Source organism: Pseudophryne corroboree, chromosome 1, assembly GCF_028390025.1.
Source record: "Pseudophryne corroboree isolate aPseCor3 chromosome 1, aPseCor3.hap2, whole genome shotgun sequence".
Lineage (NCBI taxonomy): Eukaryota > Metazoa > Chordata > Amphibia > Anura > Myobatrachidae > Pseudophryne > Pseudophryne corroboree.
The window spans coordinates 468246516-468272523 of record NC_086444.1 but is presented as its reverse complement, the minus strand read 5'-3'; the positions used below and the strand labels follow the sequence as shown (position 1 = coordinate 468272523).

General features: G+C 43.7%; 1 pseudogene; it reads left to right on the top strand.

Moving 5' to 3' along the window:
- Positions 1-22738: 22738 nt before the first annotated feature.
- Positions 22739-22857, top strand: LOC134937973 (5S ribosomal RNA; annotated as a pseudogene).
- The last annotated feature ends 3151 nt before the right edge of the window (positions 22858-26008 follow it).

Sequence of the window (26008 nt, the reverse complement as noted above, 5' to 3'; positions counted from 1 at the left end):
GTCCTTGTATTTAGCAGCAAAGAGGTCATTACAGACTTTTGTGAGGGCAGTTTCAGTGGAATGCAGAGGATGGAAGCCAGACTGGAATGGGTCAAGCAGTGAGTGAAAGGAAAAAAACTGGCAGTAAGTGGTTGTAGACAACACACTCAAAGAGTTTGGAAGCAAAAGGGATGAGAGGGATGGGTTGATAGTTGGAGAGAGTGTGTTCCTCAAGGGTAGGTTTTTTTTAAGAATAGGGGAGATGAGTGCATGCTTGAAGGCAGAGGCTACAGTGCTTGATGAGAGTGGGAGAGATTGAGCAAATGGGCAAAATGGGAACAGGCAGAAAGAGGGAGGTAGCGGAGGAGGTGGGAGGGGATAGAGTCAAGTGGGTAGGTGGAAGGTGGGCATGGATGAGGGCCTTAATTTCCTCATTAGATACATTTGAGAAAAATATCATAGTTAGAGTTAGATATGATGTCCTGACATATGGAGTTAATTTTGGGTGTGACGTAAGTGGAAGAATCAAGGGAAGAGAGTGAGGAGAGGAGGTGGGAAGAGGATCGAGTTGAGAGTGGCAAAGAGGTGCCGGTAGTTCGAAGACTGGAAGGCGAAGAGGTTCTTGAAGTATGACTGTTTAGCAAGGGAAAGGGCAGCAGTGAAGGATGAGAGTATAAGTTTGAAATGGAGAAGTCTGCCTTAAAACACCATTTCCTCCACTGTCGCTCAGCAGTGCGTGAGCTTTTTGCTGATATCTCGTGCATTTGGTGTGCCAGGGTTGAGGTGTTGATCTGCAGGGATGAATAGTGGTCAGTGGACTGACAGAGTCAAGATCAGAAGTAAGTGGCAATTGTATAGGGAAGTTGCTTAATCATGGCATGAGAATTATGGTATAGGCTCGACTGCCTCGGATCCCGGAAGTTCGGACCGGTTCGAATTTTAAGAAATTTGAACCGTTCATCTCTAATTATAACTTGTATATTTTGATGATGCCTTATTATTTGATCTTTCTGCTATATATTCTTTTGGTTTTAACATCCCTGGTGCGTTACCAGAGATGGCTCGTGGACAACTTTCATCTATCATTGTCACAACCAACTCTGGGGGCCACAACCTGTGTGTTGTGTACAGCTAAGCCCATACCTCCTCATTGGGGCGATTGGTAAACACTACCAGTATGTTAGGTTCTGCACCTCTGTTTTGTTGTGTTTAGCTAGCTTAGATAACACTGTCAGCATGATTGGTATAATAAAGCAGAATGGAACAGTCAGATCTATTATTTCTAGTTTAATCTAAGTGGGCACATGTGTAGCTCGAAGAGAGACTACTTGAATTTACTTAGTTTTCCACTGTGGCAGGGTGGATCTCACCAACATTTCATAAAAGGGTTACCATGCTATGGCTCAGGGAATAACCACACCCTTTCCTCAATTAAGATGAGTTCAGGGATATAAACATGTGTGCGTCAATATCAGTCAGGGGGAGAGACAATTGCACGTTCACCTTTAGCACCCCCCTAGGCTGCTGCATACTACAGGCCCTAGTTTATCTACAGTATTTGCTGAAAATGCCATACTCTTGTGAAAGTTGTTTTTGTCAGCTAGATATACTGTAAAGTTAGAAAAAGAGGGTATCTGTTGCACTGGGAAATTCCGTTACTATATAGTAAATTAAGTCAGATCAGTGTTGCATAACTCCCAACTTTTGTATCGGCTGAAGAGGGACCTGCTGCGTCAGAGGCTGAAAAGGCAGAGGGGCCTCAGGGGAAGGGACGGGGCCTCAGGAGAAGTTGCGGGGTCTCATCGCATGACCCCTCTATTTTTGGTATTTTGGGGGCGTGTGCCCAGCGCTCCCCGAGCAGCTGGGCAGCACCCTACTCACCTCCCCAATCTGTTTAGATGTCGTGCGCATGTGCACGGCATCTAGTCAGTGATCACCGGCTGCTTTGTAAAGCAGAGCAGCTGTGATAACTAGCTCTCCCAACTGCCCTAACCCATGGGGCAGCGGGACAGTGTCCGAATAGCAAGACTGTCCAGCTGGAATCAGGGCAGTTGGAAGGTATGCTATTGCTCTAGGGTAGATGTAGGATATCACATAATTGAGTTGGGGGTGCTACCACAGACCTTTTTAGTACCAAACTGAACACAAAAAGAAAAAGAAGTCTGTATCTGGTGAACAAATATTAAAGTGTTACTTTTACTCAGGGCCGCCATCAGAATTTATGGGGATAGGGAGAAATAAAATTTGCAGGGTCCCCCACACACATGCTGCCCCATAGCCATGCACACACACGCACACACACACACACACACACACACACACACACACACACACACACACACACACACTCACTCTGCAGCCATACAGACATACTCACTCACTCTGCAGCTATGTACACACACACACACACACACACACACACACACACACACACACACACACACACATACTCACTCTGCACCCATGCACACAAACACACAAACTTAGTTACCTGTCTTCTTCTGATAGCGGGCCTGTCAGCTAGTTGGATGCACAGCTGCTCTCTCCTTTAGTGGCACACGGGGTTGGATGAACAGGCAGGCAGACAGGCAGAGGATCGGCTAGGGGCCTCTTTTACAAAGAATGATGTTGGCAGTGGGCAGGTGGTAGGAGCAGCCCGGATCCCTCCTTGTCCTTGTCTGGATCCGGGACTGCTGTACAGGCCCAGTACAGGCCCTGCTTTTACGTCATTATATTAAAGTCAGACTTATTTGACAATATACAGCAAAATTATTCTTAAAAAATATCTAAAATAACGCGTACAAAGTAGTGAAGTTGTGATTAAACAAGTATTAAACTTTTTATTGACAGCTGTGTGTCTTTATGTTGTCATTCTTCAAAATTTAGATAGACCAATGTATAGAAATTATGTATAAAATGTTAATCTTCAAATGTATCAATTCCCTTAAATTTTTTATTAAAATGTTTCAACAAAAACTTTTTGGTTGTTCTATAATTATTTCTCAGATATAGGCTTCATATTTAGGGGGATCGGTATGAAATGCCGGTGGACGGGATCCCGGCTGTCATGATCGTGGACACCCACGGAGGGAGTAATAGCCTGTGTCGCCGGGACTCCCAGCGGCGGCATTTAACCCCTAGTCGGGATCCCGCCGTTGCCATTGTGACCGCCGAGATCCTTACTAGCGTTATTTTAACAGCTTCCCATACAGGGTAAATATTCATATACTTTAGGCAGTCTTCTCACTTCAAATATAATTTGTACATAGACAACCTCAATAATTATATTCTACAAAATATTCTGTCTATATAGTGCTAGGTTTGTATGTACCCCAATCAATACGTTAAATATTCCACCAAAAGTTGGAGAATACTCGTTAAGATATTGCAAGGCAAAATTAATGAAAAATGCTCATTAATTTGTAATATCAAAGTATATTCACTTACTTTTCAGTAAATGTTGTTCATTGTTACAAAATGAGTAAAACTCTCTTATGTAGCTAATAATAGCAGGAAGATTGTCAGAGAGTATACTTAATTACTTTTCGGTAGACTCACATAAAATGCTGTTATAGCAGTTTACAGTATAAAGAGCATATTCATAAACTAATGTTTATTGGCTCTGAACAAGAGCGTGTATACAATAGGTGCAGGAGGTGCCCAACAGAGCCAGAATAAGGCTATGGGGGGCCCAGGACACTTCAGACAAGGGGCCCTATTAAAAAGGCGGTCAGATGAATTCTATTTACAGCATCTATTAAATGTGACTACGATTCAGGGTCTGGCACCCCTTTCTAAAGGACAATAAACAGAACAAGTGTACAGTGTAGAGACCTGTATGTAAATATATTTAGATTTACATACAGGTTTCTACAGTACCCACCCTTCATGGACGTATGGTGCTTGCACAGTCAACATCGGCGGGACGTACCCGCATGACATCACTTTTGTGTTTGCCTCATTGCCGCGATCAGAAGTGAGTTATAGCATGTAGGGTTGCTGTGATGGGCTGTAACTGGAGAGACCTGTATGTAAAGGTCTCTCCAGAGAGAGAGGCTGCTCTCTCTGCAGCAGCGGCTGTGACTGCTGTCACTCACTGCTGTGACTGTCAGTGATGAACAGTCACAGGTTGAAATAATGCAGCTGTGGATCGGATCAGTATTAGAGATCCGATCTGTGGCAGGTTGCCCTTTCATGGGGGGCCTATGGTTACTTACCCCCAGTTTCCCCCCTTAATCTGGCTCTGGGGCCCAGGCCCCCTCAGGGTCCCAATCCTAGTTGCTAAATCCCATTGCTTTTATTTCACAGCAGTGTTCTGCTACACTGCAGACACATCAGCTCTGGTGGTGCCTCCATCTCCTGAATCCTTACTGATGCTGGGAGGTGTCATGGCTGAGCCTACAGGGTGATCCCTGGACCATGGCCACGCATCCTCCCAGCATTTATAAGGAGAGACGAGATGAAGTTGGTGGAGACGGAGATCAGGACAGCACACTGCTGAGAATTAAAAAGCAGGCAATGGGACAACAATGGTGGATGCCTGCCTGCTGACACCTGGGGTGGGGTCTTTGGTCAGTCCATGGGGGGGAGGGTGTCTTAATGGGCAGTCCACAGGGTGAGTTGGAGGGGAAGGGGGAATTCTGTGTTTGTGAGCTATTTAGGCTAACAACACCATTGAAAATTTCCATACTGGATGAAACGCGTTGCGATATGCCCACATACTCACTCACTTGTTTGGACAATAGAAATTCTTGGCATAAGGTTATGATATAGACCTTTGTAACATATTAATGGATAATGCTCTCTAACCTGCAGGACTCTGTATGAGTCACTGGCAGGCCATGTTTTAGTCAATAAAACCATGTTGTATTACTCATCAGTGTATAGTTATACTTGCAGGGACAAACAGCTATAACATCACCAATTACACCTCCGTAAGCCCTGGGACTGACAGAACCAGCAGGAGAAGATGAAACTACTGGAGTAAGTAATCTATATCTTACCTTAGACAGCATACTAGTGTTCTGCCTAAGTTCCTGATACCTGTACTGTGCATACCATTGTGTTTGAGGTGGAGAGGCAGGTGAAGAGCACTACATCTACACCACATTAGAACACCCATCCAACAGATTTACCATTCTAAACATTTGTGGAAATATGTAGGAACATCCATCCTACGGAACTTTTGGAGCTATACTAATAAGACATTTAAGAGCTAGAAGGATTTTGGGACATTTGTTTGTGACCTCACAAGAACACCTATCCAACAGATCACAAGTCAGCGACCCACTTCCCTCAGTGAGGGTAATTAGCAGAATACTGATACACTAGTGTACCACACATGAACAGACAAAATTGTAAAAAAACAGAGATTCATTTCAATTATATTAATATACCATATACTTTAGAGTGCACCATAGCCATAAGAATCAAGTATTGTATCTACAGTATATAGAGGCGTGGATACCTCTTTATGTGGAGCTGCTAAGGGTACTGTCTCTATAATCCCAGAGTGCCGTATGTCTGTTGTATCATTTAGGCAAACAAAATGAAACAATGCAAAATATCACTACAAAATGTACATAGGAAGTCGTTCATGACTATGGGGGTAATTCAGAGTTGATCGTATATGTGCTAAATTTAGCACATCTACGATCATTTACTCTGACATGTGGGGGGACGCCCAGCACAGGGCTAGTCTGCCCCGCATGTCATGCCCTATCCACCCTGCACAGGGACAAAAGCATCGCAGGGCAGCAATGCTTTTGAACTTGGCAAGTAGCTCCCTACCTGCGCAGCTCATGCGCTCTGGAAGGGAGCTACCTGCCGCATTACATGTCGCAGCGGCTGCGTGTGACATCACGCAGCCGTCATTGTCCGCCCCCCCAACGGTCTGGATATGCATCCGTTGTCCGGACCACGCCTCGCCAACACAATTCTAATGCCATTGGCACGCTCCCTCCCGCCCTGCGACCGCCTCTGCCTGTCAATCAGGCAGAGGCAATCGCAGCCACTGAGATGCTGATAGCATCTCACTGGGATCCCGGGTTGCACGCGCCCAATGCGGCCGCTGTGCGTGCGCACTCGACAAAGTAATTTCAGACTGCGATCGCTTCCGCTGCAGCGATCCAGTCTGAATTACCCCCTCTATGCTTACAACATCTGTTACAAAAAAGAAAAAGCACCAAATGTTTTTGGTATATGATGTTTAACGGGTCTATAACAATAATACTTTATGGAAATTGCAATTACTTTTACTCATTTTTATTACTGGTCTGGCAATGATCTAATATATTTGATGACAGCAGTGAAAACATAATATTATATTATTGTTTGCTGGTTTATATCCATCTTTATGATTTTTCAATTTATGCAAACATGTTGACTTTTAGGATAATAGGAAAAAATCTTATTTTCACAGTTTGATGAATAAGTAACAACTAAAGGTCACTGCTGCCTTTCTCTTATATTGGTTACTAAATTAATAGTTATGAGTCAAATAAGGGTATAAAAAATATCCAGTATGATTCACCCTTTAAACACAAATTTCAAAACAGCTGAAAGTACAGTAGAACAGCATGTAAAGAAGATAATACAATTGTCAACGCAACATTATTTACATTTTTTTAAAAATAACAATTAATTGAATTTTGGACCTCTTCAGCATCCATCGCATCCGCAATGTGAATGCATTTTCCTGAATTAAAAGTCAGTGCTTGCGCACAGGTCCCATTCTGTGCGTGGACGACTGGGAGAATGCGATCGCATTGTTGTAAATGCCTCAGCATGACAGACAAAAGCATTCACATTGGCGGAATGGAGTGGCGGGTTTTAGGGCGGACCTGTGACATCACATGCGGCTGCTGCGACCTGAAAAATGGCTGCCCTGCACCTGTCTTCACATCCTGGCTACAGAGGCAGTGGGGCATCCACAATTCACTGGTATTTGTATGTTGTGCAGCCTTGCCCTGTGCTGGGTGGCCCCCAGAATGCGATCACAGCCAGTTGCAATTTTGCTAAATTAGCAAAACTGCAACTGAAGCTGAATAAGGTCCTTAGGCCCTCATTCCGAGTAGTTCGCTCGCTAGCTGCTTTTAGCAGCCGTGCAAACACTAAGCCGCCGCCCTCTGGGAGTGTATCTTAGCTTAGCAGAAGTGCGAACGAAAGGATCGCAGAGCGGCTACAAAAAAAGATTGTGCAGTTTCAGAGTAGCTCCAGACCTACTCAGTGCTTGCGATCACTTCAGACTATTTAGTTCCTGTTTTGACGTCACGAACACGCCCTGTGTTTGGGCAGCCACGTCTGCGTTTCCCCAGGTACGCCTGCGTTTGTATCTGACATGCCTGCGTTTTTCCACACACTCCCAGAAAACGGTCAGTTACCTCCCAGAAACGTCCACTTCATGTCAATCACTCTGCGGCCAGCAGTGCGACTGAAAAGCTTCGCTAGACCTTGTGTGAAACTACTTCAGCTGTTGTGAAAGTACGTTGTGCATGCGCATTGCGCCGCATACACATGTGCAGAAGTGCTGCTTTTTTGCCTAACTGCTGCGCTGCGAACGAAAACAACTAGCGAACAACTCGGAATGACCACCTTAGTACTGTATGTTTTTCCAAAAGACAAGATGTTTTTTTCTGCCATTTATGTTTTCTCAAGGAACAAGTCTTGCTATTTATATTATTTTAAACATATCCAAATTGAATGTACAGTAGCTTGAACAAGTGTGATTAATGTGTGACTAATTTGTGCATAACTATACCGTGGATGAGCAAATGTCCTTTATCATTTTACACAACTGATATGAGCCTTGGCAAATAGTCCTATTGGCTACAGGTTCTACGGTATCTTTTGCACATTCTTTCAGTATTTTGGATTCACTCAAACTGTGACAAATTACAGAATGAACAAATAGTTGAACAACTAGTTTTGCTCACCTCTATAATGGAACACTAATCCTATTACAGGGGATCACATCATGATTAAAATGATTTTTGCAACATGCCGTGATATATACAGTAAATATGTAATGCTAGGGCTCATACACAATTAATAGCTGCCAATCAGTGGTGGCTGCCACCCCTTCGCACACCACACATCTGCAGTTACAGGCGTCACTCACCTAGGTGACACCCGATGCAACGCCGCCAGAAAGGGCTTCCTAGAAAATGGGCAGGACATCATGGGATGGGCAGGGCTTTGTGTCCCGACCCCCGTTTTTGGTGGTCCGGGGACAGGGTTCGGGAGATGAGGGCTTCTCCCCTGGGAGTGCTGGAGCTGCAGTGCCAGTTCTTACACAGTGACAGGAGCCGAGTGCTGCACATAATGTTACAGTGCAGCACCCTGCTACTGTCACTGAGCAGGAGCTAGCATTTTGGTGTCGCCCATTGGCGGGTGATACCCAGGTGCGGGCCTCACGCCCCTTGTTACACCACTGTCTGCAGTGGGGAGCCCGTTCAGCACATTTAAACATACATACAATGTTGTATGTAATATATGTGCTGGATGCCTTACCTGGGGATCAGCAGTGCTCAGGGATGGACTGGGGGCGTGGACTCGCAGTACACCTCCATTTCTATGGAGACAGGAGGGGAGGCGGGGGAGCAGCCAGAGCAGAGAGCCGGAAGCTGAGCATGGCCTTCCCTGGTCTTTGCCTTACAGGACCGGCCAACAAGCCCATTGGCCCTTCTGGCATTTGCCAGAAGTGCCAGATGGGCAATCTGGCCCCTGCAGTGCCGCTGTGTTTCACTGACCTGCTGCAGCAGAGGGCACAGCACTCAGCTTGTCTATATTCTGTAAGCCCTCCCCCTAGACTCCCATTGGCTAGTTTCACAGGAATCTGTAATTTGCAGTATGATTTCATATTTTTATTTTTTCTATTTTGAACAGCGAACACAACTGTATTTCTGTTGAGAGTCAGAGTTTGAAGGCAAAGGTTACATAGAAAACTATTAAAAATCCAATACAAAATAGTCTTGAAGTATACTTAAACACAATCAAATCCTCTTGTCTTACTCGAATTTAGCAATCATTTTTTTAAAGCTTGAGAAGTTATCACAAATCCTAGGACAACTAATTCAACAAACTGGCTTAAGAACCATCATAAAAAACATTTGAAAACTTTTGTTTTTTAGCAGCATATAAACTATGTTGTACACAACACATGCCATCTGCAGATTACTGGTAATACTATCATTTACTTGTCAGTATATAGGAGCAACTAAAATTGCATTGTGCCTTGTACTGGAATGCGTGCATAAACTGAATTGCCTGAAGCTTTCAAAATGAGTCTTTTTATTAAAACTATTTTGCAAGGTTTTCAAACTAATGCTTTAATGAAAATGTCAATTTGACATTTCACATAATAACATTTTTCACCCTAGGTTACAGTACATTTGATTTTATAATAATTTACACTATCCTTGCATCAAGAAAAATACAATCAAATAAAGGCAATCTAAATAATTCATATACATAGGAAATGTATACTAAATGAATCAATACCAAATGATGATAATAGGAGTGTATTGTATCCACCACATGCCCAAATAATAGCATTATAGACCTTTACTGACATCCAACAAACACATCAGTCAGATTAAAGGGGGGCTTGATGGAAATGTCAAAAAAAGGCACTAAGGTTCAAATTAAAAAAAAATGTGTATATACATATGATTATTCTAAAAACTATAATAATGTTAAATGTTAAAATAGTGTGTGTACCCAAACTGCTGCCATTAGATATAGAATTGTCACCTCTATTGCTAGAGGAATACTCAATTGTACATAAGAAACAATGGACCTAATTCAGACCTACGATCAGTTACTCAGACATGCGGGGGGACGCCCAGCACAGGGCTAGTCTGCCCCATATGTCAGGCTCTACCCCCAGGCACCCGGAACAAGTACAAAAGCATTGCACGGTGGCGATGCTTTTGTATTTGATGAGTAGCTCCCTACCAGCGCAGTTCCTGCGTGCTGGCAGGGAGCTACCCGTTGCTGTCCAGGTTGCAGTGGCTGCGTGTGACACCATGCAGCAGCTGAGGCCAGCCCCACGCGTTCTGGGCATACCTGCATTGCCCGGACCATGCCCCTAAAGTGGCGGCAAAACGCCGCCGGCCCGCCAGCTCCCGCCCAGCGACCTGTCAATCAGGCAGAGGCGATTGCTGGGCTGAGATGGCCATCAGCTGTCTTGCATGTGCCAGCGCACTGCGACGCCGGCGCATGCACAGCTCAGACCTGATCGGCTGCTGTGCGAAAATGCACAGCAGCGATCAGGTCTGAATTAGGCCCAATAACAGCGCAATAATGTGCAGACACTATGGGGTAAATTTACTAAGATGGGAGTTCTATTTAAGATGGGATGTTGCCCATAGCAACCAATCAGATTCCACTTATCATTTATCTAGCACCTTCTAGAACATAATACCTGGAATCTGATTGCTTGCTATGGGCAACATCCCATCTTAAATAGAACTCCCATCTCAGTAAATTTACCCCTATGAAAGAAAATTAACCCATGAGAGAATGTATAAAAAAAATTATGATATTTATTACTATAGCATTTCAAAAAACAAAACAGGTAGGAAATACCCAGGTACAGTATGAATATCTCCATAACATGTCATTTAGGGTATAAAGAAACATACTTTCTTGTAATAAGAGTCCAAATAGCTGAGTGGTTTTGTAGCAAATGTCAGAAATGTCTCTGGAAATAAAATTCCTCTTTATGAACAAATATATATTATTAATTACCAGTTCCACGTGTACAGTCCATAGAAATGTAAATGATGGATTGCCATATAGATATATGCTTCCATGTAGCTATGTGCAGTCCCATGCAGGTGTTGGGAATTCCCAGGCAAATGGTGAAATACCTGCTGTACAGTATGATTAGGACCTTTGTGGAGCCAGAAAAGGACTTGGAAGATATAATGATATTTCAATAGCTTCCCTGTAGCTATGTGCAATCCGATGTTGTTGTTGAGAAATTCCCAGGCAAATGGTGAAATACCAGTGATTAGAACATTTGTGGAGCCAGAGGCTATATTGCTATACCAATTAACCAGCAATGGTAGGGTAGTCACAGCCACATAAATATAAACATCCAAGCTCAGTTTAACACAATACTAATGCATTTCACTATACCAGACAGCTTCATCAGAGGCATGACACTTAACATGATGCCTATTAAGGCATCATGTTACACTCACCAACACAACTCGAGATTACATTAAGATATAGCCATGTTTGACTTTGTAGTCTGTCTTTATCAACGTTGGACCCCTTAAACTGGGTATACACTTGTCCAATCCTCGTCAGAACAGACTCCAAATCAGACTGTGTATAAAAGCCTACTGCAAACCTACCATACTCGCAACACACTTATCCAATTTTTCGCAGACCACCAAACTGCATCTGTTGAAACAGTCTGCTGAAAAAATGAATTTGGCTGTGGGGGAAGGGGGAATATTAATGAATAGCATGTATCCATGGTTTCGTTCACGTGGATGTCTGTTATTTCTCAGCCAAACTGATATATATATATATACACACACACACACACATATATATATATTTTTATATATATATATATATATATATATATATATACATATAACTACAGTAATTGCATTTGGGGTGCGCAATATATGTATTTTATATATATATATATATATATATATATATATATATGTGTCCAATTTGCGTCCAGCACTCCAGTGGTTAAAGCAGTGTATGCTCCGGTGCCCTGCTCAAAAAGTAATTCAATATTTCCAAAAGCAAGCTGGCACTCTTGAAGACTGAATGAATGCGCAGACACAGTGATGTGATCAACGTTTCAGGGCTGCTGCCCTTTTATCAAGACAATCTGTATTATACAAATAAAACTTTTATACATTACCAACACCTCGTGCACTTGCTTCCACGGCACCCTCCTCGAGCCGATGACGTCATTGGCGCGCTCCCGCGCCGGCGACCCGGCAACATAGGGGGGGCGTGGAGAATCATAGTGACGTCCCATCACCATAGTAACCCGTTACAACTGTAAGAATGAAAACATGTAGCAAAGATTCAATCATGACCCGCAATGTATGAGGCACTATAGGTCTAGTCTGCTAATGTAAAATGTCACAAGTAAATATACTATTATCTTAAAAAGCTTATAAGCTAATGTTTAACATCTGCATGAGACAGCATTATGATATCAGATATGGACGGAACCTCACACTGTAATTATCACACTGTCATAATAATATGGTTTGTATCTTAGGCAACACCTGTGGAAAAAAGGGCAGTGCAATTATAACAAATTATAAGAAGCTAGTGAATGATAGAATGTCATTAAGTCCAAAGGGCTTCACAGACTGTAGTGTATGTATCCACCAGGATTCTTTTTGAAGTAGGATTCGACCTCGGTTTCCCCCTCTTGGGGACTCGGGTACTCCATCAATGATTTTATACCGTATGGATGACATACTGTGTTGTAGCTCCTTAAAATGACGGGCTACTGGCTGGTCAGAGCCCCGTCCCTCTAAAGCCGCACGTATACTGGATCGGTGTAACGCTATTCTTTCCTTGAACTGGCGAATAGTCTTGCCAATGTACAATAACCCACACGGGCATTTGATATAGTATATCACATATCGGCTTGTACAGGTGTAAGATCGTTTAATCTTAAACTCCTTTCCAGAGCGTGGATGATGGAAAACGGCACCTGGTTCCAAACTACTGCATGTGGTACACCCAAGGCATTTAAAGTTACCTGGCTTCCTTGTCAAGAAGTGGCCAGGCGGTGATACTTTAAGATTGGAAACATCATTATGTACCACCCAATCTTTGATGTTTCTTCCTCTTCGATAAGAGGGTAAAATCTTTGCTCCTTTAAGAGACTGTAGTTGTTTGTCTTGGGTGATAATGGGCCAAATTTGTTTGGCTTTCTGCATGGTGTTCATACTGGTGGTGGAAAAGACTTGAGTCCAAACTATAAAGTCCGGTTTTTTAGTACTTTGGATTTTGTTTAATAAACTTATTCTATCTTGCTTCAAGGCTCTGCTTTTGGCTTCCTTTAGGAATTTGAGTTTATAACCTCTTTCAATGAATTTTCTTGTCATGATGTCCATCTGTTTGATAGTCTCAGCTTGATTGCTGCAGATGCGTCTGATCCTCATATATTGGGAATATGGCAATCCCCATTTGAGGGTCGATGGATGGTGACTATTAGCATGCAGAGTGGTATTTCTGTCTGTTTCTTTGACAAATAAAGAGGTATGCAAGTGGTGTAGATGATCTTGGTTGATAGCCACATCTAGATAGTGTATTTCTTCATAGCTGGTGGAATATGTGAATTTAATTGAGTCATCCAACTGGTTGATGTCAAACATGGCCTGTTGGAAACTCTCATGCGATCCCGACCATAATACAAAGATATCATCTATGTAGCGGAAGTATGCTTTAATATTCCCTGCTACATTTGGATTTGATAGAAAAAGGTCGTTTTCCACTTCTCGCATGAAAATATTTGCAAAGCTCGGGGCCACGCAAGACCCCATTGCACACCCCGAGCATTGCCGGAAAAATCTGCCATCAAAAATAAAATAGTTTCGTGTTAGAGTAAGCTCCAGTAGTTTGATGAAGAAATTAATATCTGGACCTTTATATTTGTGGCTGCCTGTAATGTAGCGTCTGATGGCTTCAATACCTCTTTGATGGGGAATGTTGGTATATAAGCTGATCACGTCTATGGTGCACATCAGATAATTTTCTGGCAACGGTGACAGCTTCTCCAATTGTAACAAGAAGGCCGTTGTATCTTTCAGACAGACCTTTTGATCTTGTACAACCGGCTGCAGGAAAAAATCTAGGTATTTAGAGATGTTGTAGAAGAGGGAATCCCTTGCTGCTATTATAGGTCTTCCTGGCGGGTTCACAGGATTTTTATGAAGTTTAGGGATCGTATACAGGACAGGGACAATCGGCCAGTCCTGAATTAATGTTTCTTTTATCTTGGTATTGATGATGTTGTCTTCCACTGCTTTGTTCAGGATGTCATCTATTTCTGCTTTAAACTTAGATGTTGGATCCGAGGATAACTCCTGGTAAGTAGTTTCATCCTCCAGCTGTTTGTATACTTCAGCTTTGTATGTCATCAAGTCCTGGACTACAATACCTCCGCCCTTATCCGCCGAGCGGATTATAATATCTTTGTAACCAGCTAAATTTTTCAAAGCTGTATATTCTTCCTGGGACAGATTATTGGAATCAAGCTTTTGGTTCAACTGTGGCTCCTCAATTACAGTGTTCATGTAATTAATAAAGCATTTTATGTTACTGTTAGAGGATACTGGGTCAAAAGTGGATGGTTTGTGCAGGGGAATGTCCTGAGTTGATGCTATGGGACTATCACCATAATGTTCCTTCAGTCTTAGCCTCCGACCGAATTTGTATAAGTCTACTTTGTTTTTGAAAATATCCGGTTTCTTTGTAGGAACAAAGGATAGCCCTTTATTCAACACTAACAATTCATCCGTTGTAAGGGAGCGTGATGACAAGTTGAAAACTATGTTTTCTTGTTCTTGGCTCTTTTGGACTTTCCTTGCCCATTGTCCACCGCGGCGGGTGTAGGGCCTTTTTTGAGCTCTCTTGCTGCTCTTGTAGTGACCCCCGTCGGGGGTTTCCTCCCGTTTTTTGATAAAGAAGTTGCCCCTGCACATTCTGTGTCACTTGATGACTGTGCACTCGAATTGTCTGTATCCAAATTAAATTTCTTGTTGCGTCGGTATTTGGGCCTCCTGTTTGACTCTGTGCCCCGATTGTATACCCACGAATATACTTTATTTTCTTGGTAATCTTTGTCCACAGTGATTCGCTTTGTTTTTTTAAACTGAATGAGGTCCAAGCGATATTTATCGATGTCTGTAGTCAACTTGTTTATTAAATCTTGAGAGGTTTCCCCCTCTAGGACTGCAGAATGACTTGCTTCGAATTTAGCAATGTTGTCTCTGGCTAGGAGAAGCTCTCTGCGAGATTCCTCTATGACCAGAAGAATCAAGTCATAGGAGCACTTATTTAAAACCGCGGCCCAGCGTCTGCAGAAATCAGGATTATGCCGTCCTATAGTGGGAATGTTACGGATACGGAAACCGCGGGGAATTTTCTTTTCCCTGTAATAGTCTGATAAGGTTACTCCGTGAAAATAAAAGTCTATTTCCCTTTTCTTCAATCTGTTTAAAGCCAGGAAAATTTGTTCAGGCGTCTCTCCTCCACAAGCTTCCTCCAATTTGTCTGTGAATAGAATAGCCTCAGCTTCTGTGTCTGTAAGACTTAGTCCTTCTCCCACCGGGAGTGCAATGTTGCTGTAGCCTGGTATTGAATCTGCTGAAGACATGCTTTTCCAACCAATAAACTGTTAAAAAGTGCAAGTGATCTTGAAGTGAAGAATATGAGTCTACCAACAGTTTGGGTGCCCGGACAATCTTATCTGGTGATGACCAGAGAAGTACTATGTATGTGTCCAATTTGCGTCCAGCACTCCAGTGGTTAAAGCAGTGTATGCTCCGGTGCCCTGCTCAAAAAGTAATTCAATATTTCCAAAAGCAAGCTGGCACTCTTGAAGACTGAATGAATGCGCAGACACAGTGATGTGATCAACGTTTCAGGGCTGCTGCCCTTTTATCAAGACAATCTGTATTATACAAATAAAACTTTTATACATTACCAACACCTCGTGCACTTGCTTCCACGGCACCCTCCTCGAGCCGATGACGTCATTGGCGCGCTCCCGCGCCGGCGACCCGGCAACATAGGGGGGGCGTGGAGAATCATAGTGACGTCCCATCACCATAGTAACCCGTTACAACTGTAAGAATGAAAACATGTAGCAAAGATTCAATCATGACCCGCAATGTATGAGGCACTATAGGTCTAGTCTGCTAATGTAAAATGCGGGTCATGATTGAATCTTTGCTACATGTTTTCATTCTTACAGTTGTAACGGGTTACTATGGTGATGGGACGGAGGCTAAGACTGAAGGAACATTATGGTGATAGTCCCATAGCATCAACTCAGGACATTCCCCTGCACAAACCATCCACTTTTGACCCAGTATCCTCTAACAGTAACATAAAATGCTTTATTAATTACATGAACACTGTAATTGAGGAGCCACAGTTGAACCAAAAGCTTGATTCCAATAATCTGTCCCAGGAAGAATATACAGCTTTGAAAAATTTAGCTGGTTACAAAGATATTATAATCCGCTCGGCGGATAAGGGCGGAGGTATTGTAGTCCAGGACTTGATGACATACAAAGCTGAAGTATACAAACAGCTGGAGGATGAAACTACTTACCAGGAGTTATCCTCGGATCCAACATCTAAGTTTAAAGCAGAAATAGATGACATCCTGAACAAAGCAGTGGAAGACAACATCATCAATACCAAGATAAAAGAAACATTAATTCAGGACTGGCCGATTGTCCCTGTCCTGTATACGATCCCTAAACTTCATAAAAATCCTGTGAACCCGCCAGGAAGACCTATAATAGCAGCAAGGGATTCCCTCTTCTACAACATCTCTAAATACCTAGATTTTTTCCTGCAGCCGGTTGTACAAGATCAAAAGGTCTGTCTGAAAGATACAACGGCCTTCTTGTTACAATTGGAGAAGCTGTCACCGTTGCCAGAAAATTATCTGATGTGCACCATAGATGTGATCAGCTTATATACCAACATTCCCCATCAAAGAGGTATTGAAGCCATCAGACGCTACATTACAGGCAGCCACAAATATAAAGGTCCAGATATTAATTTCTTCATCAAACTACTGGAGCTTACTCTAACACGAAACTATTTTATTTTTGATGGCAGATTTTTCCGGCAATGCTCGGGGTGTGCAATGGGGTCTTGCGTGGCCCCGAGCTTTGCAAATATTTTCATGCGAGAAGTGGAAAACGACCTTTTTCTATCAAATCCAAATGTAGCAGGGAATATTAAAGCATACTTCCGCTACATAGATGATATCTTTGTATTATGGTCGGGATCGCATGAGAGTTTCCAACAGGCCATGTTTGACATCAACCAGTTGGATGACTCAATTAAATTCACATATTCCACCAGCTATGAAGAAATACACTATCTAGATGTGGCTATCAACCAAGATCATCTACACCACTTGCATACCTCTTTATTTGTCAAAGAAACAGACAGAAATACCACTCTGCATGCTAATAGTCACCATCCATCGACCCTCAAATGGGGACTGCCATATTCCCAATATATGAGGATCAGACGCATCTGCAGCAATCAAGCTGAGACTATCAAACAGATGGACATCATGACAAGAAAATTCATTGAAAGAGGTTATAAACTCAAATTCCTAAAGGAAGCCAAAAGCAGAGCCTTGAAGCAAGATAGAATAAGTTTATTAAACAAAATCCAAAGTACTAAAAAACCGGACTTTATAGTTTGGACTCAAGACTTTTCCACCACCAGTATGAACACCATGCAGAAAGCCAAACAAATTTGGCCCATTATCACCCAAGACAAACAACTACAGTCTCTTAAAGGAGCAAAGATTTTACCCTCTTATCGAAGAGGAAGAAACATCAAAGATTGGGTGGTACATAATGATGTTTCCAATCTTAAAGTATCACCGCCTGGCCACTTCTTGACAAGGAAGCCAGGTAACTTTAAATGCCTTGGGTGTACCACATGCAGTAGTTTTGAACCAGGTGCCGTTTTCCATCATCCACGCTCTGGAAAGGAGTTTAAGATTAAACGATCTTACACCTGTACAAGCCGATATGTGATATACTATATCAAATGCCCGTGTGGGTTATTGTACATTGGCAAGACTATTCGCCAGTTCAAGGAAAGAATAGCGTTACACCGATCCAGTATACGTGCGGCTTTAGAGGGACGGGGCTCTGACCAGCCAGTAGCCCGTCATTTTAAGGAGCTACAACACAGTATGTCATCCATACGGTATAAAATCATTGATGGAGTACCCGAGTCCCCAAGAGGGGGAAACCGAGGTCGAATCCTACTTCAAAAAGAATCCTGGTGGATACATACACTACAGTCTGTGAAGCCCTTTGGACTTAATGACATTCTATCATTCACTAGCTTCTTATAATTTGTTATAATTGCACTGCCCTTTTTTCCACAGGTGTTGCCTAAGATACAAACCATATTATTATGACAGTGTGATAATTACAGTGTGAGGTTCCGTCCATATCTGATATCATAATGCTGTCTCATGCAGATGTTAAACATTAGCTTATAAGCTTTTTAAGATAATAGTATATTTACTTGTGACATTTTACATTAGCAGACTAGACCTATAGTGCCTCATACATTGCGGGTCATGATTGAATCTTTGCTACATGTTTTCATTCTTACAGTTGTAACGGGTTACTATGGTGATGGGACGTCACTATGATTCTCCACGCCCCCCCTATGTTGCTGGGTCGCCGGCGCGGGAGCGCGCCAATGACGTCATCGGCTCGAGGAGGGTGCCGTGGAAGCAAGTGCACGAGGTGTTGGTAATGTATAAAAGTTTTATTTGTATAATACAGATTGTCTTGATAAAAGGGCAGCAGCCCTGAAACGTTGATCACATCACTGTGTCTGCGCATTCATTCAGTCTTCAAGAGTGCCAGCTTGCTTTTGGAAATATATATATATATATATAGCCATTCTGGGTGTGAGGAGCCTTTGCAAATTCCACTAAAACAATTGTTTTTGTCACCATAGATATTAAGCAGTCCCCAGAAGTATATTTGTCCCGAAAACTTATATTTATGTACACATGTAGCCACGCTCATTGAGCGTGCCTACATCACAGGTGGGGAAAGGGGTGTATCTAGGGGTCGGAGCACCCATGGTAAAGTAAGGGACTGGCGCCCCCACATATTTAAAATGGGGTAGGCTGAAAAAGAGTGTGGCCACACAATAGTACTTACAATTCAAATTACACCACGTGATAGTGCCCCTTCCTCACATTACACCGCACAGTAGTGTCCGTCATTCACATTATGACACACAGTAGTACCCCTTATATACACTTCTCCACACAGAAGTACCCCTTATACAGGTTACGCCACACAGTAGTACCCATTATACACATTATGCCACACAGTAGTACCCCTTATACATGTTACACAACATATGTGAGTGTGTGTGAGTGTGTGTGTGTGTATGTGTATATATATATATATATATATATATACCGTAATGGCTATGGGGGTTAGGTGGGGGGGCAGTGGCTTGGGGGACATTGGCCAATTGGGGAGGGAAGGCGGGATACACTGGACTAACAGGGTGAGAGACATTGGGATGGTGGAGGGGGAGACACTGGGATAGGTGAGGGTTGGTTAGATGTGGAGGCACTGGGCTGGGACAGGGGATGGTTGCACTGACCTGGGGTTGCTTGCCTGGCCCAATCACTGCAGAACTGCTATAAATGTCCGGAGTGCGAGTGGTCACTCAGCCCATTAGTAGGTATTGGTTTTGGTGAAAGACACAAATAGAGGAGGGAATGTAGTTGCTTTATCGGCATTTGGGATCCCGGCGGTGAGGATACCAATGCCGGAGTTCAGACCTCTTACAATGTTGGCAGCCGGAATGCCGCCACACAGGCGCTATTCCCACTCGTGGGTGTCTTGACACCCATAGAGTGGGAATAGAACCTGTGGCATGCGCAGCGAGCCCACAAGGGGCTCCTTTTCGCTTGCCCATCCCCGAGAGCATTCGGCGGCCGGGATCCCGTTGTCGGGATGCTGACCTCCTGGATACCAACCATCGACATTACAGCCCTAACCCTAGAGGATGTGTGTATTACACTATACTGATCCTGGCACACAGCAGGTGGGGCCCCAGGGTTGTGTGTGTGTGTATAGGTGTCCCCACAAGTGTGTGTGCAGATGTGGCCCCCCTGTCTCCCATGTGTGTGTATGTGTGTTTGTAGGTGTGGTACCCCCAAGTGTGTGTGTGTATGTGCAAGTGTGGTCCCCCATCCCCGATTTGTGTAAAGGTGTGGCCTCCAGATGTGTGTGTTTAGGTGTGGCCCCCCAACCTACATGTCTATATACTGGTGTGGCCCCCCAGGTGTGTAGTGTTCAAATTCAGGTCAGTACTTGCCTTGGTGAAGTAGAGCAGTCACAGCTCGTTCAGCTGCTACTTGGAAGCCGCCATCCACCTGCTGCTGTGCTGGGCTCTGTCTCTGTGTCACGGCCCCTCCATGACGGGGAAGTGCTGCACTGCTGCAGCTAGTACCGGGGAAGGAGATGCGCAGCACGAGGAGCTGTACAGCGCCAGGAAGTACAGTGCTGACCCCCCTCCCTTTCCGTCTGTTGTACTGGCTCTGATGTCACTGCTGCCTGTACTGCTCCCAGCGCTCTGCTATGTACACACAGGCAGGGAGAGGAGCAGGAGCACTGTACTGCCGCAGCGTGACTGACTTGGTGTAGGGAAAGCGGTGGGCCCCTGTGACAACCTGGCCCCATTACAACTGCATCCCCTCCACCTATGGTAGTTACACCACTGCTTACATAGACTAGGCACTAGGCAGTTACCTGTTCATAGCAGAGACATGCAGCACAGCAGTCACTCTGTGTAATTAGTGCTGATGTCCGGCACTGCACTTCAGTGACGCAGCTCTAAGTAAAACTACAGCTCCCAGCAGCCCTTGCTTCCATGAGCTTCCAGCAGCAAGGGCTGCTGGGAGTTGTAGTTTTAGAGCTGCTTCACTGTGCAGTGCCGGACATCGGCGCTAATTACACCGAGTGACATCTCGTATGTGACATCCCGTAGTGACATCTCGATGCCTCGGTAATTACACCGAGGCATCATGTATGGCGCCCAAGATGGCTGCCTCACCTTTTGTATGCTCCTGATCATCTCCATAAAACAGCTTAAATTCACCACAACTGACCTATGAATCATCATAAATATCCATGGACTTACCTTGAACTTGTACTACTCTACGCGGACATTTCATCAAAACCAACGGATTGCATTCCTGCGCTGAGATACACACTGGATTGAATCCTGGACTGAATCCTCTGCATATCTCCACTGAGAAATCCTTCAGTTTAGCAGCTGCTGTACTCTGCATTGGACATTACCCAGATAAGGAACTGTGGATTACAACCTATCTTTGGCTACATCCAGCCCCTCACTTAGACATCATCCACCTCTGTTCTCTGAGCAACAAATAACTGACTTATTGCATTAATCTACTAATATCAGTATATTCAGGCTCTGAATTGCTGAAGGCTCACTGTTTAAAATCAGGATCCATTTCCAGGACACGTTATCACTACCCCCACAAAAAAATCTACTTCAAAGGCCTCTCACACTGAGACTTTTCACACCTACACAGTAGGAATTGGCTTCTAACACCTTTCCAAAAGGCTGCCTATTCTAGGATAATTGACTAAATCAGCAGTTATTTTATTTATTACTTGCTTCAAATATACACAATAGGTTATAGCAATAACTTTGTTCATAATCCCATTATAATTTTGGATCACATACCGAATTGGGGGGAAAAAAAACACAAAAAAAAAAACGAATAAGAAAAAAAAAAAAAACACTGCTTTCTCTCCCTCTCTCATCATCATATGCAGCTCAAAATTATAGTAATCTGTCATTGATGACCAAATGTATACGTATTGCTCCAGCTTCATTCTTTCACTCCGCCACCACGTTCTGCAGTTCCTATCACACCATCACAGGCTTCTATTCTCCAATCCCTTGGCATTTTAAAAAGAAAACACAGGCGCATTCGTGGGAAGCGAGTAGGCCGGAAATGTATTTCCCCCGGGAACCATCTAAGTCCTTTACCCACCTGCTCACCCCCATACTCAAAGAACAATCAAATAGAAGTGATACCCAAAAGACGGCCCTGTGTTTGGAAGGACAGAACTGTCAACTCTCACTTTGTGACCCCCATACCCAGAGCTCCTGTACTTAACATAAAGAAAACTGAAGGCCCTCTGGTATGCCCAATCAGGTCAGTCCTTTGTAATGCCAGATCTATAAGAAACAAGACTGCAACAATTGCTGACCTTATTGAATCTGCAGATCTAGCCTGTATTACAGAGACCTGGCTAGATGAAAATGCAGTACCTATATTGGAGGCTGCAGTACCAACAAACTACTCTGTCATCCACAACCCAAGACTGGACCGCAGGGGTGGCGGGGTGGCTATCTGCTTCAAAAAAGAACTTAAACTTAGGGTCCACCCTATTGAAACTACTCGCTCATTTGAGTGCATTGCTGCCCGGAGTTCGACAGGATTAGGTTTCAGAGTACTTCTCATTTACCGGCCACCTGGAGATGGAAAAATATTTCTACAAGAAATTGCAGACACTGTTGCTGGCCTGGTTCTGGAACATCAAAGATGGCTCATCCTCGGGGATTTCAATGCATGGGTGGATGATGAGCTCTCACGCCTTGGCCAAAACCTCCTGTGCACAATGAATGGTCTGGGCTTCACACAGGTCATTCCCTCTGCCACACATAAAAGTGGTCACACTCTCGACCTTGTCTTTCAGATTGGATTAGAAGTCACTGACCTAAAAATAAACCCAGTCATCTGGTCAGACCACTCTCATCCCCGATACAGGGTACACAGTGCCACGGTGTGACAGTCATTCTACCCTGCCTAACGTGGAAAGCAGATCCACGTACTACTTGTTCTATATTTCTATCATTCTATATTTTCATATATAGGTGCACTCTCATTGGTAGATATCCCTCCTACTATCATACCACGCTGCTTGTGCCCGATCTCGTCCGATCTTGGAAGCTAAACAGCGCTGGGCTGGGTCAGTACCACGAGAGGAGACTCCCTGGGAATACCCGGTGTTCTAGGACAGGAACTATTCCCCTTCCTCTGAAGGGTGGACACCAACAGCAGTATCACCACTATTTATACTCATTTCAGCCTTTTTCTTTTCTATATCCCTCTTTATGAGGACCTATTTTTCATGAGCACAGCTAGACATCCAATCTGAATTTATGCCATATGATTTCACGGGTAACTAACAAAGTGTATAGTATTGACCCAATGTAATTAGTCTTTCTATGACAAAATATGTACACCGACCTCCTCCGTGGGTCCCATTAATTCAGATTATCTGTACTGGTCAGGAGAAACGGGTGTCAGACTATTTAGTGTCTGCAACCTTTCTAAATCTTTCCTTCATGATTTACAGACCAGAACACTTTAACATAATTTTTTTTAAAACTTTTTGCATTTTCTCTGCATTTTTCTTTAGGATCGTAGAAGGATATTTGTTCTTAACTAATTAATTAATAAACTCATGTTTTAATATAATCTTTTCCAATTGAAGATTTTTCTTCTTTTTCTTCTTTTCTTTTCCTAAGAGTGCGCCCACACAAGAGCTTTATTTTTCTCCCACTGCCAGACCACTATTCCCTCTGGTTCTCAGTTGCAACCCCTCAAATAAGATCTCTGCCCGTGGAGTTGACCAGGTATCGTCCAAGGAGGGGTATGACTCCCCAGGCTCTTGCAGCAAATCTGGATCTCTCTGCTATACTGGGTGCCTGTGAAGATCCCTGTTCCCTACTCCGTTCTTATAATAGGGATGTTATGGCTGCAATTGATATTATCGCCCCTGTGCGTTTAAGACCTCGTAAACCACAACGTCAAGCTCCATGGTTCGACAACAGTGTTAGTGTGCTCAAGAAAAGGGGGCGTAGACTGGAAAGATGATGGAGGAAGACTAACCTAGTGGATGACAAAAAAAACTAATAAAGCATAACGAAGAATATCAATCGACAATCACTCGTAAGAAAGCACAGTTCCTGTCAAATGAGATCACAGCAGCAAACAATAGGCCAGCTCAACTTTTCCGCACAGTGGAGATGCTTTGCAAGCCAGCATGCCTGCAGACTGATGAGACCCTCTCCCAGGCAAGATGCAACGAGTTTGCAAACCTCTTTGCAGATAAAATATCCACCATCCGGGCTGGAATCTCCACAGTGCCATCAAAGGAGTGCCAAACTACAAAGCCTGCCAATATAAGCTTCCTGCCTTCATGGACCAGCTTTGATCCAGTGGATGTAAAGGACACTGCTGAAATTGCTCGGATTTTGCGTCCCACCACCTGTGATCTGGACCCAGCCTCAACCAAGCTTCTAATAGGTTGTATGGATATAATTGGTCCTGTCTTTACAAAAATTGTTCAATGCTCTTTGCAGACAGGCATTTTTCCTGAACCCCTAAAGGAAGCAATTGTTAGACCGCTTCTTAAAAAACCTAATTTAGATCCCGACTGCATGACCAACTACAGACCGGTATCAAACCTTCCTTTCCTAGGAAAGGTTATTGAGAAAGTCGTTGCAAATCAACTGGAAACCCGCCTGACAACCCATGATATTTATGATCCATTTCAATCAGGATTCAGGAGAAGACATAGCACTGAAACAGCCCTGGTGTGTGTGTTAAATGATCTTCTGATGGCAAAAGACAGAGGTGACTGTTCAATATTAATCCTTCTGGATCTCTTGGCAGCATTTGATACCGTGGACCATGGGCTTCTGATTGAGCGACTGATACATTTCTGTGGTCTGGATGGCACAGTCCTAAACTGGTTCAAATCATTTCTCACAGGCAGGTCACAGAGAGTATCATCTGGATTATATGCATCACCACCATTGCCATTGCCATGTGGTGTCCCACAAGGTTCTATACTATCCCCCATGCTTTTTGCAGTATACATGCTCCCATTGGGCGAAATAATCAGGCGCCATGGCCTGGTCTACCACTGCTATGCAGATGATACACAACTGTACTTGTCCTTTGCTCCGGGCACTGATAACCCAATAGCAACCCTAAATTGCTGTCTAGCTGAACTACAGGAGTGGATGAGCGCCAGTTGGCTGCGACTGTACCCGGATAAAACAGAGGTCCTTATGATACGACCACAACATCAAAGGACAAGACTGCAGCAAAGCCAACCAACTGGACTTACACTCGGGGATTCAGAATTACAGACCAGTGATCATGTGCGGAATCTTGGCGTTGTCCTGGATGGTGGCTTGAAACTTAAACATCAGATATAAGCCACAATCAAATCCTCATTCTTTCACCTGAGGAACATAGCCAGAATCAAGCACTTATTCCCTCAGATGATATGCCAAAAGTCATACATGCATTTGTATCATCTCGTTTAGACTACTGTAATGCCCTCTACCTTGGTCTACCAGCAAAAGAATTGCAGCGCTTACAGCTGGTGCAAAACACAGCTGCCAGGCTATTAACCAACCAGCCCCGTTCTAGCCACATAACACCCATCCTCTACTCCCTTCACTGGCTGCCTGTACGATGGCGAATCATCTTCAAGATTGGCTTACTGAGTTTCAAAGCATTACATGACCAAGGCCCAAGGTACCTGAAACAGCTTCTGACCCCATACTGCCCCACTCGATTACTGCGATCTGTAGATGAAGGACTTTTAGCAGTACCTAGAATCTACCGTAATTCATCTGGGGGTCGAGCTTTTAGTCATGCGGCTCCGATTCTATGGAACTCACTTCCCCGCACAGTGCGAGAGGCCCCAACTATAGAATCCTTCAAAAGTAGACTCAAGACTTTTCTGTTTACTCAAGCATTTCCATAATGTCCCTTATAGTATCGTCATGCTTCTGTATTTTATGAAAATGTACTTCATTATTTTCTGTACTATATTATGCTATGTATCTGTTAAGCGCCTTGAGTCCTATTGGAGAAAGAGCGCTATATAAATAAAATTATTATTATTATTATTATTATTATTACTGCTGTGCTGCATGTCTCTGGTACGAACAGGTAACTGCCTAGTGCCTAGTCTATGTAAGTCTACCCCTTGGCCACAGGTGGTACCTCCAGGCGGTGCCCCTCTTCTGCCGGCACCCCTGGCGAGTGCCATCCTGGCCAATGGGTACATACGCATCTGGGTGGGGGTGAACGACATGCCTAGCACCGCCTGCACCTTGGCCCACCACCGAGCATACACAGGTG